We start from the raw sequence: 12,286 nt of genomic DNA on the forward strand, positions 1-12,286 counted from the left end.
CTTTGAGTGCCACGAGACAATTTAACACATTGTGACAAAGAATTTTCATTGCCACTTGTTATGATTTCAAGAAACAAACTGGTTTAGTTTGAATAGGATTTTCGGTCAGAAACGGTTTCAATGAAATTTCCCCACCATCTCGATTCCTGGGCTCTATCTCTGCCTTTCGGAGGGAGTGGGGGGGGGAGTGCTGTCTGTTAGAACAAGAGTCTGATTTGGATAGGGATAGAGACCTCTTCAATGTTTTTAATGAAGTAAATACTAATGGGAATTGTGTGATCATGGGAGACTTTAACTTCCCAGATATAGACCAGAGGACAAGTGCTAGTAATATAATAGGGCTCAGATTTTCCTAGATGTGATAGCTGATGGATTCCTTCACCAAGTAGTTGCTGAACCAACAAGAGGGGATGCCATTTTAGATTTGGTTTTGGTGAGTAGTGAGGATCTCTTAGAAGAAATGGTTGTAGGGGACAGCCTTGGTTTGAGCGATCATGAGCTAATTCAGTTTAAACTAAATGGAAGGGTAAACAAAAATAGATCTGTGACTAGGGTTTTTTTTTTCAAAAGGGCTAACTTTAAAAAATTAAGGAAATTAGTTAGGGAAGTGGATTGGACTGAAGGACAGAGCTCTGCCTGGGCGCAGGGGGAATGGGATGCGGGTAGATCAAGGAAAGCGGGGGAGGGGAATGGGTGAGAGGGAAAGAGCTCCTGTCCTAGATGAAGGAATTTGGGGGCAGAGGAAAAGACCCTGCTCCACAGAGAGGGGAGAGGGTTTCTGTGAGTGCCAGGGGGCTCCATTTCCCCTTCCACTAGCGCCCCATTTACAGAGAGCCAGAGCAGTACCTGCAGCAGAGAGCAGGAGTTGCTGGTGGCCTCAGAGGCACAGGCCCTGCAGCGCCTCGGGCACCTGGCGCAAGTGCCGCATAATACGGAGCTGGCGCATCACATTGGCCGTGACGTCCTCCTGCTGCAAGGGAACAAGAACCTGTCTGAGACTCAGACGCCTCCGAGGAATCAGGGGGGATTAACGGCCCCTGGAACCAGCAGCATTTCCACCCAGCCCCTGCCTACCTCTGAGGGATGGATTCCCCCTCCTGACCCCCAGGATGGAGTCTTGTTGTCCTTCCTAGTGACCTCCAGTGGCAACCCCCCTCCTTGTACGGGGAGCTCCTGCCACTTCCCCCTCAGTGCCCCTGACAGCTGTTCCACCTCCAATCCACAGCTCAAGTTCTCAGACCCCTCTCCTCCAGCCCCACCCAGGTTGGGTAGGGAGGGGACTGTAGCGGGGGGGCAGGAGGGATTCTGGCAGCAGTGAAGTGGGATGTGGGGAGGTTGAGACCTTTCCCCAAGTCACCCCAGCCACTAATGCTGAAGCCGCAGGATGGCAGCCCTGGTGAATGGGACGGATAGGCAGCCCCTGCTGACTAGGGTTACCATACGTCCGTTTTTTCCCGGACATGTCCTGCTTTTCGGCAATCAAACCCCCGTCCGGGGGGAATTGCCGAAAAGCCAAACATGTCCGGGAAAATGCCGGCCGGGCACTTCCCCTCCCGCGGCTGCTCTGCTCCGCTCCTCCCCTCTCAGACTTTAAGAGCCGAGCTGCCCGAGCCAGCGCTACTGGCTTCGGGCAGCCCCCCCTGCCTCCGGACCCCCAGCCAGGCACTTCCCTTCCCGGGCTCCAGCTGAGCTGCTCCGCTCCTCCCCTCTCACACTTTAAGAGCCGAGCTGCCCGAGCTAGTGCTACCGGCTTCGGGCAGCCCCCGCTGCCTCCGGACCCCGAGCCACGGGCCAGGCACTTCCCTTCCCGGGCTCCAGCTGCTCTGGGGAAGCGCCGGCCGGGGCCGCAGGGTCTGGGGGCTGCCCGGCAAACCGTGAAGCCGGTAGCGCTGGGGCAGCCCTTTCCCCATGGCTGGGAGTGGGAGGGAGGAGGGGGCTGAGTTACGGTGGGGAAGAGGCGGAGTTGGGGCGGGGCTAGGGGTGGGGAAATGGGCGGGGCCAGGGCCCGTGGAGGGTCCTCCTTTTTTATTTATTAGACATGGTAACCCTACTGCTGACTGAATCCTCCTGTTCTCTCCAGAACGGGTCCAGCCTTGCCAGCAGCAGGATAAGCGTCCCCTGCCCATGTGCCTCAGCCCTGCCTGGTCAGACGCCATCACCCGTCAGTCCTTGGCCTCCCAGGCTGCCAGTGATGGGAGCAACTCTGGGTGGTGGCTCGGGTGACACAGACACCAGACCACTAGGAATTGGGTGCAGCCCTGTGGGACAGGAGAGTCTCGCAGAGGGCACTTGGGGGACTCTCCTGCCCTTCCCAAGAGCGATAGCACCCTGTCCTAAGAACATAAGTCTGGGATGAGGCAAAGCTTGTCATTAATTAGCCTGGCTAAAGAGCTGGGTGGAGCTGCTCCGGGGACAAGCTGGCTCGCTCCTGCTCATGGAGGTGAATTCATCTCCCTTCCCAGGAGCACCTGCTCTCCCTTTCATTCCCCACCAGGCTCCTTGTGCCAGGCCAGCGAATGGCCACAGGATGGGAATGAGGCCTGGGCCCCGCCCCAATCTCCTGAGTCTAATGCAGCTGCTCACCTTGTCCCCCATCAGCTGCTGGGTTTCCCCCAGGAGGGAGTAGGTGACAGGGAGAGAGACACACACACATTTGTCCTTCTGGTTGCAGGGCTTGTGTCCTTCCAATCCCATTGGTGGCTGCACAGTGGGCAGAGTCCTCGCTGCGTCCCCGGCCCAACAGAATTGCAGGGCGTGGTGTGGAACACAGAAAGAGATAGAGAGACTCATCCTCCAGCCGGGGTCAGTCTGAGAGAAATTGGCTGGGGTCCCAGTCTCACTCTTCTTGCGGGTTCCTTACCCCTCTGGTGCAGCAGCAGCTGGTAGAGCCGGTAAACCCCCTCCCTGGCCTGCCGGCTGATGTCCTTGGCTGCGTCACTGACGGACAGAGCCAGCTGTGCCACGTGGTGACCCATCCTGGGGAATTCCGCTGAGTTCTAATGGACGGGAGAGGGAGAGGGGACTCCATCAGCATTTTCCTGTCAGCTCCCAGTCCCCCCGGGCCAGGACTCTCCTTCCCCTCAGCCCCTCTGCAGGAGATGCTAGAGGATAGGAGCTAGAGCCAGACCCTTAATTTCCTCTGCCCCCAAGGAAGCCTGGAGCACAGGGCTGTGGGCAGGGCCCTCCATGAGGACATGCTTCCCCAGCTGCTCCAGGATGACAGGGAGGCATGAACCTGGAGCACAGTCCCCTTAAAAGCCCAGAGTCACCACTTAACTAGGACAAGAAGAACTTGACTCAAGCCAGGCTCACTCTCTGCTCTGACTCTGCCTCCCCAAGAGGAACATTCCTAACCCACAGCCCCTGCAGCAGCAGATCCTACAGCCCGTCGGAGCCAGATCACCTACGCCTGGAGTCAGGAAGCTGGGGTCAGAGGGCACTTACGTCAAACTCAGGGAGGGTGATGGTGGATCTGAGCAGGGCCGTGCTGCTCTTAACAGCCCTGGCTCTCTCTCATGGCACCCTGGACACGATCCAGTAGTTAATGTGCTGTGGGGAAAGGAGGCATTGCACTGACTGCCCTGACCAAGGATGCCCACTGGGGGCCCGGCTAGGAGGACAGACTGGAAAATGGATCTAAGAGTGAAGGTAAAATTGCCCTCACCCCTCTCATCGGGCTCAGCTCCAAGATGTACTGGAGCCTGTCGGTTTCTGGGGACTCTGCCAGCAGGTTCCCCAGCATGGCGTCCAGGAGGTCTGGCAAGACCCTAGGCAGATCCTGAAAGCAAGGGAGAACCATGGGTCAGAGTTAGGGAAACTGGGGCTACACCTGCCACAGGATGGGAAGACGGGTCTCTGGGAAGCACTGGTGAGATCCCAAACACATATCCTAGGCCTCTCTCATTCACATTGCAATGTTACTGGAGTGAAAAAACAGCCCAGCCAGGAGAGAGTGAACCTTCCCCGCACCTCTGCCAGAGGAGCCACCCTTGGGCAGTGACCTGGCAGTGGGAGGGGCAGTGACTCCCAGCCCTGGGCCTGAGCAGCACTGGGGTTAGGGGAACCGGGCCGGAGGGTCTCGGTACCTGAGGTTGCCCACAGCAATCAGGGAGTTAGCGAGGACGGCGCCGGGTGGAGAGTTATCAGGCAGCTCCTCAATGAGCTCCTGTGAGACCCAAAGGAGACAACGGAGCGTGTGAGATTCGGGCCACAAAGACACTTCTCAGTGAGGAGATTACACAGCCAGGGCCCCACACAGCCAGCAGGATCCCCCCACCTACCCCCGCTCCTCCGATTCCTGCCCAATAGTGACCACTCTCCGAATTTCTCCCGTCTCTTTTCCCCAGTCTTCAGCCCCAGCAATCCCTACCCTCTGCTGCCCCTCCAGCACCAACAATCCCCCATCCATTGGCCTGGGGAGACCCCTGCCCCTCCCATGTCTCTGTCTTTCCTCCAGCTGCTGGGCGCCGTGTCTCGCTCACCACAATCCTCTCCGCCACAGCCGCCTTGCAGCAGTGCAGCTCCAATGTGTCCTGCCCTCTCTGCTGTGCAGCGAGACGCGGGGTGGATGGCGTGCAGGAACACGAGCTGCTGGGCCTCCTCCTGCACCCACCAGGAGTGGGGTTAGGGGAGAGAGAGCCAGTTAGCCAGGGACCTCCCTGCCCCCACACAGCAGCTGCAGGACTCAGGCCTGAATGGGGGATAGTGGAGACCCGCCCATTGTCCAAATCACCCACCACTCCACCACAAGCAGGGTGAGGAACTGGGACAGTGCCTGTGGGGGGGAGGAGACCCGGCTGGTGTGTGACAGACACCCCCACCTCTGGGGTCCCAGATCATGGAGGAGAAAGGTCCCCATTAGGGCTGGTGGATCATCAGGGACAAGACCCTCTGCAGGGGGTCAGGTGCTGGGAAGGGGCAGGACAGTCTCGGTTCCAGCACAGCTGGGGTACGTTTGTACCTTTTCTCCTCCTTGGAGCTGCTCTCGGCTGTTATTGAGAGCAGCCTCCTCTGTGGCCACGTCCACCCATTCCTCCTCCTCGTCCCCTCAGTCCCTGGCAGTCCCTGCACCAGGGAGAGAAGGGGACAGGGTGACGCCTGCTGCCACTCGGAGGAAGGACAGGGGCACGGTGGGGCAATGTGCCCCCTTCCCACCACCGGGACCCAGGGCAGATCGGGCCCCACACTCCCCCCTCTCAGTGATGCCTTCAGCCCCCAACTCCTTCAGGAGCCCATAGCAAAGAGACCCCCCCCCAGACTGTCCTGGACTCCCTGAGAGGTGCCTCCCCCCAACTGGAGCACCAAGGACCAAAGTGGCAGCATCTAGTGTCAGTGGGGTTCATGTGGCTCAGGCCAGACCCCTGGGCTGGGGACCCGACCCCATAGCACTGATCGAGGGCCTGGGCCCAGGGTGTTCACGGCCCCGCCCTCACCTTTCCCCCTCTTTCTGCCTCTCCCCATTCAGACAGGGGACACCAAAGGGGAACCCTAATGCCACTCACTTGCTCTGCTGACGGAGCGATGGATGGAGGATGTTCAGTGTCATCCCTCGCCCTTCCCCTCACTCCCCAAAGCCAAGGCAGGCTGGAGAGGGTGGTGGTGACCTGAAGAGTTACCCTGCCCAGCCAGCAGGCAATGTGATAGCACTGGGCGATCGACTGGCTATGAAAACAAGAGTCTGTCTTATTGCCAAGGGACAGAGAAACTCGGCCAGCAGCAGGTGGTGCAGAACACTGGCCTAGTGCGGGGGTGACAGCGCCTCCGGGATACTGACATCCCGGCACTTTACACACCTTCCTGGAGCCTCCCAACCCCCCTGGGCTGTAGGGGCTGCGACCCCAACCCCACTGATGAGAACCAGGTCAGAGCCAGGGATGGGACCCAGCAGTCCTTATTTCCAGGCCCCTTCACTAACCACTGCTGCACACTCCCTCCCACAGCTGGCAATTAGAACCAGGCCCTCATGTCCGGTCTCCCTGCTTTGAGAGGGAGTGTGCTCCGCTGGAGTGATTGGAGCAGGGAACTGGGAGTCAGGACTCCTGGGTTCCATTGCTGGTTTCCTATTGACCTGTGGGACTTTGGGTAAGTTGCTGCCCCCTCTAGGCTCTGTCCCCAGCAGTCAAATGGGGATTTCATACTTTCCCACTATTGGAAAGTGCTGGGAGAATCCCCCAGCAAAAGCTGCTCTGACAGTGCTAAGCAGCATCTGACCATTAGAGGTCGGAGCGCACTGCCCAGGAGGAGGAGTGTTTGGTTCTGGGCTGTTGGAGTACGGGCTTGCAACCATCTGTGCACACATATTATACTAATTGCATCTAGACCACATCTCCCTAGTTTGTTTGTGAGAATGTCCTTATTAACACCAAGATGGATCACATCTACTGTTTACCCACCTCCACTAGGCCCGTAACCCTGCCAAAGAAGGAGCTAGGATTGGTTTGGAATGATTTGTTCTTGACAAGTCCATGCTCACTAGTCCTAAGAACCAAATTGTCCTGTAGGTGCTGACAAACTGATTGTTTAATAAGGAGTTCCAGTATCTTTCCAGGTATGTTAATGGATGGGAAGACGTTCTTTTTCAGGGATCTCTGACGAGAACTGGGGCACAGCACTTAGTTTGTTGAAGCCATAAAATGGAGACAGGCACCTCTTCTCTTCTCCCAGCACCCCAGATACCTAAAAGGGTGGGACTCACATCCCTCAATGGGCTTTAAAAGAGACAATGGTTACAATGTGGCCCCGACCATTTCTGGTTTCTGCAGACTAGATGTTTTAGCAAAGTTTAGAATTCCTTGGTGCTCAACACCGTGAAACTCCCCTTTCTCCTTCACAAAGGGCTTTAACGCCCCTTATCTCACCCAGGCTCTCGACTGCCCAAAGTTGGAGAATTGTCCCTGTTCCCATTGCAGAGCACCCCCCACGACACACACACACAGTCCTCCTGGTGGTGGGAGGGGAACAGAGGAAAGGACAGAAGACGTAAGAGATGAAGAGAAAGGAGGGAGGGATGGAGGAAAAGGTAAAACAAAAAGGACAAACCCTAATGTCCCCAGTGATTCTAAGGGACAAAATCCCAGGTGGGGAATAAAATTCGACCACCTTAAGCTAGTGTTTTCCATGCCTAGAATTCAGCTGGCGCCAGATGCATCAGACTGAACAGGTTCCAAACCTCTCGGAGGCTCTTACCTTCTAAACAGGGACGTCTGTTTTCTAGAAAAATCAGGAAAAAGAAAAGAGAAAACTCAAAAGAGGTTCCTCCTGGCGCTCATGTACGTGAACCTAAATACTCTCTCAGTCCTCAAAGAGAGACCTCGAGAAGGAGACTTGCTGAAGCAAAGCTACAGGGGACTCTGAGGTTTCCCTGGCCCTGCGCCCCTGTCCTGCCTGGCTGATGTCAGCATCTCTCTGTGAGGTCACCACCTCCCCAGCACCTTTGACCAATAGGCTGAGGTCCTGCAAAAGGCCTTTGTGATGTCACTGCCACACCCACTCCTCCCCTGCAGTGTTAATGTCCTGCCACAGGGCAGACACTTTGGAGGTTTGAGCTACTCCCTGTGGATCACCCCGCTCAATGAGTGTTCATTCTAGGAAGCAAGCCGGCTAGAGAGTAAAACATCAGATGCTGCTCCCAATACTACACTCGGTTTCTCAGAAATGAGTAGACTTTATGGCCAGAAGAGACAGTTAGAGCATCTAATCTGACCCCCTGCATATCACAGGCCTCCTGTCTACCACAATAGCTACTGTTGGGGCAAACACATTCCGGAAAGGCATCTAGTCTTTATTAAATGACATCAAGAGACGGAGAATCCACCACTTTCCTTGGTAGCTTCTTCCTGTGGTCAATCATCCTCGCTGTTGAATATTTGTGCCTTATTTGTCATAGGAATTTGTCTCTTTTCACCTTCCAGCCATTCCCAAACCTCAGCCAGCATTTGTAGGTGACAAATCTCACGAATTGTCACAGATTGCGGTGTTACTAGAGGAGGTTTTGGAATTAACTGATAAGTCACTGGGACCAGATGGCATTCACCCAAGAGTTCTGAAAGAACTCAGATGTGAAATTGCGGAACTACTAATTATGGTTTGTAACCTGTCCTTTAAATCAGCTTCTGTATCCATGACTGGAAGATAGCTAATGTAACGGCAATATTTAAAAAGGGCACTATTGGTGATCCCGGCAATTACAGACCAGTAAGTCTAATGTCAGTACCGGGCAAATTAGTTGAAACAATTGTAAAGAATAAAATTGTCAGACACATAGAAGAACATAAATTGTTGGGCAAAAGTCAACATAGTTTAGGTAAAGGGAAATCATGTCTTCCTAATCTATTAGAGTTCTTTGAAGGGGTCAACAAACATGTGGACAAGGGGGATCCAGTGGACATAGTGTACTTAGATTTCCAGAAAGCCTTTGACAAGGTCCCTCACCAAAGGGTCTTATGTAAATTAAGTTGTCATGGGATAAGAGGGAAGATCCTTTCATGGATTGAGAACTGTTAAAAGACAGGGAACAAAGGGTAGGAATAAATGGTAAATTTTCAGAATGTAGAGGGGTAACTAGTGGTGTTCCCCAAGGGTCAGTCCTAGGACCAATGCTATTCAACTTATTCATAAATGATCTGGAGAAAGGGGTAAAAAGTGAGGTGGCAAAGTTTGCAGATGATACTAAAGTGCTCAAGATAGTTAAGACCAAAGCAGACTGTGAAGAACTTCAAAAAGATCTCACAAAACGAAGTGATTGGGCAACAAAATGGCAAATGAAATTTAATGTGGACAACGTAAAGTAATGTACATTGGGAAAAATAACCCCAACTATACATACAATATGATGGGGGCTAATTTAGCTACAACGAATCAGGAAAAAGATCTTGGAGTCATCGTGGATAGTTCTCTGAAGACTTCCACGCAGTGTGCAGCGGCAGTCAAAAAAGCAAACAGGATGTTAGGAATCATTAAAAAGGGGATAGAGAATAAGACGGAGAATATCTTATTGCCCTTATATAAATCCATGGTACACCCACATCTTGAATACTGTGTACAGATGTGGTCTCCTCATCTCAAAAAAGATATACTGGCATTAGAAAAGGTTCAGAGAAGGGCAATTAAAATGATTAGAGGTTTGGAAGGGGTCCCATCTGAGGAGAGATTCAAGAGGCTAGGACTTTTCAGCTTGGAAAAGAGGAGACTATGGGGGGATATGATAGAGGTATATGAAATCATGAGTGATGTGAAGAAAGTGAATAAGGAAAAGTTATTTACTTGTTCCCATAATATAAGAACTCCACTAGTAACCTCCCTCCAGCCTGACAGTTCACCTTTCAGTACGACCCGTTGTAGTCTCCCCTTTAACCAGTTCCTTATCCACCTTTCAATTTTCATATTGATCCTCATCTTTTCCAATTTAGCTAATAATTCCCCATGTGGAACCATATCAAATGCCTTACTGAAATCGAGGTAAATTAGATCCACTGCGTTTCCTTTGTCTACAAAATCTGTGACCTTCTCAAAGAAGGAGATCAGGTTGGTTTGGCACGATCTACATTTTGTAAAGCCATGTTGTATTTTGTCCCAATTACCATTGACCTCAATGTCCTTAACTACTTTCTCCTTCAAAACATTTTCTGAGACCTTGCATACTACAGATGTCAAATTAACAGGCCTGTAGTTACCTGGATCACTTTTTTCCCCTTTCTTAAAGCTAGGAACTATGTTAGTAATTCTCCAGTCATATGGCACAACCCCTGAGTTTACTGATTCATTAACATTTTTTGCTAATGGGTTTGCAATTTCATGTGCCAGTTCCTTTAATATTCTTGGATGAAGATTATCTGGGCCCCCCGATTTAGTCCCATTAAACTGTTCGAGTTTGGCTTCTAACTCGGATGTGGTAATATCTACCTCCATATCCTCATTCCCATTTGTCATCCTACCATTATCTCTAAGCTCCTCATTAGCCTCTTAAAGACTGAGGCAAAGTATTTGTTTAGATATTGGACCATGCCTAGATTATCCTTAACCTCCACTCCATCCTCAGTGTTTAGTGGTCCCACTTCTTCTTTCTTTCTTTTCTTCTGATTTATATGGCTATAAAACCTTTTACTATTGGTTTGAATTCCCTTTGCAAGGTCCAACTCTACATGGCTTTCGGCTTTTCTCACTTTGTCCCTACATGTTCTGACCTCAGTAAGGTAGCTTTCCTTGCTGATCACTCCCATCTTCCACACCTTGTAGGCTTTCTGCTTTTTCTTAATCATCTCTCTGAGATGCTTGCTCATCCAACTTGGTCTACAACTCCTGCCTATGAATTTTTCCCCCTTTCTTGGGATGCAGGCTTCTGATAGTTTCTGCAACTTTGACTTGAAGTAATTCCAGGCCTTCTCCGCCTTTAGATCCACAAGTTCTTCAGTCCAATCCACTTCCCTATCTAATTTCCTTAATTTTTTAAAGTTAGCCCTTTTGAAATCAAAAACCCTAGTCACAGATCTATTTTTGTTTACCCTTCCATTTAGTTTAAACTGAATTAGCTCATGATCGCTCAAACCAAGGCTGTCCCCTACAACCATTTCTTCTAAGAGATCCTCATTACTCACCAAAACCAAATCTAAAACGGCATCCCCTCTTGTTGGTTCTTCAACTACTTGGTGAAGGAATCCATCAGCTATCACATCTAGGAAAATCTGAGCCCTATTATATTACTAGCACTTGTCCTCCAGTCTATATCTGGGAAGTTAAAGTTTCCCATGATCACACAATTCCCATTAGTATTTACTTCATTAAAAACATTGAAGAGGTCTCTATCCCTAACCAAATCAGACTCCTGTTCTAACAGACAGCAAACCCCCCAAAGACAGGGATAGAGCCCAGGAATCGAGATGGTGGGGAAATTTCATTGACACCGTTTCTGTCCGAAAATCCCATTCAAACTAAACCAGTTTGTTTCTTGAAATCATATCAAGTGGCATGAAAATTCTTTGCAAAAATATTTTGTTGCAAAACAAAAGCATCTTCTGTGTCACAGTGTGTTAAATTGTCTCGTCGCACACAAAGAGGAGACACTTAGATCTCAAAAATTAGATAGGATGTTTCAGTCTGAGCTAAGTAGTTGCTGCTCTTAACAATTGCAACATAATAAAATACAAATAAAATAGACTATTTCAGCCATTCTATTATGTCCTAATCTGATCTGAGTAAACATGATAGGACACCTCATCTTATGCACTGCTCCTAGTGACACTCTCCAATAGATCCCCATCCTCCACCCGCCGGGAGGTAGGTAGGGGCGGATTGTTATCCCTACTTGAAAGAGGGAGAAGCTAAGGCTGAGAAAGGAGAATTGACTTGTCTTAGGTCACACAGCCAGTCCGTGGCAGAGTTGGGAATAGGACCCAAGAGCCCCGATTTTCAAACTAACCATCGGATCTTGAATTTCAGACATTGAATGACCTGAATAAAGTGCTCTCAAGTGAGTTCCAGACCAGCAAGAGTTCATAGGAATTATTCAGCAAGTATTTTAGGAGAACTGGAATGGTAGAGAAAATAATGAACTGCAGAGAAGCAGCAAAATTTGTTGAACATATGACTGGTTATGACTATTTACTTGGTCTTAAAAGAAAACAACAGGGACCTGAGTCTCCTCCCTGTCAATAACCCCCTGCTCAGCCAATCAGGGTAGAGACCAAGGGGCGGGAAGATGAGGGTTCTCACCAGAGAGCCCAAAGGATGGCCCAGGTCACCGCTGGGGATCACTGTCTGAGCACTATTTCAGCCCCACATTTTTCGGTGGACCTCCCAGAATGGGAGTTGTAGAACACCCCCCATGACAGACACACACCCCTCCTAGTGGTGGGAGGGGAACAGGGGAAAGGACAAAAGAAGTAAGAGATGAAGAGAAAGGAGGGAGGGATGGAGGAAAAGGTAAAAGAAAAAGGACAAACCTTAATGTCCCCAGAGATTCTAAGGGACAAAATCCCAGGTGGGAATAAAATTTGGCCACCTTAAGATAGTGTTTTCCATGCCTAAAATTCAGCTGGCGCCAGATGCATCAGACTGAACAGGTTCCAAACCTCTCGGAGGCTCTTACCTTCTAAACAGGGACATCAGTTTTCTAGTGAAATCAGGAAAAAGAAAGGAGAAAACTCAAAAGAGGTTCCTCCTGCTGCTCACATACATGAACCCAAATACTCTCTCAGACCTCAAAGAGAGATCTCGAGAAGGAGACTTGCTGAAGCAAAGCCACAGGGGTCTCTAAGGTTTCCCTAGCCCTGCGCCCCTGTCCTGCCTGGCT

This window comes from Chrysemys picta, chromosome 18 (genome assembly GCF_011386835.1).
Source record: "Chrysemys picta bellii isolate R12L10 chromosome 18, ASM1138683v2, whole genome shotgun sequence".
NCBI lineage: Eukaryota > Metazoa > Chordata > Testudines > Emydidae > Chrysemys > Chrysemys picta.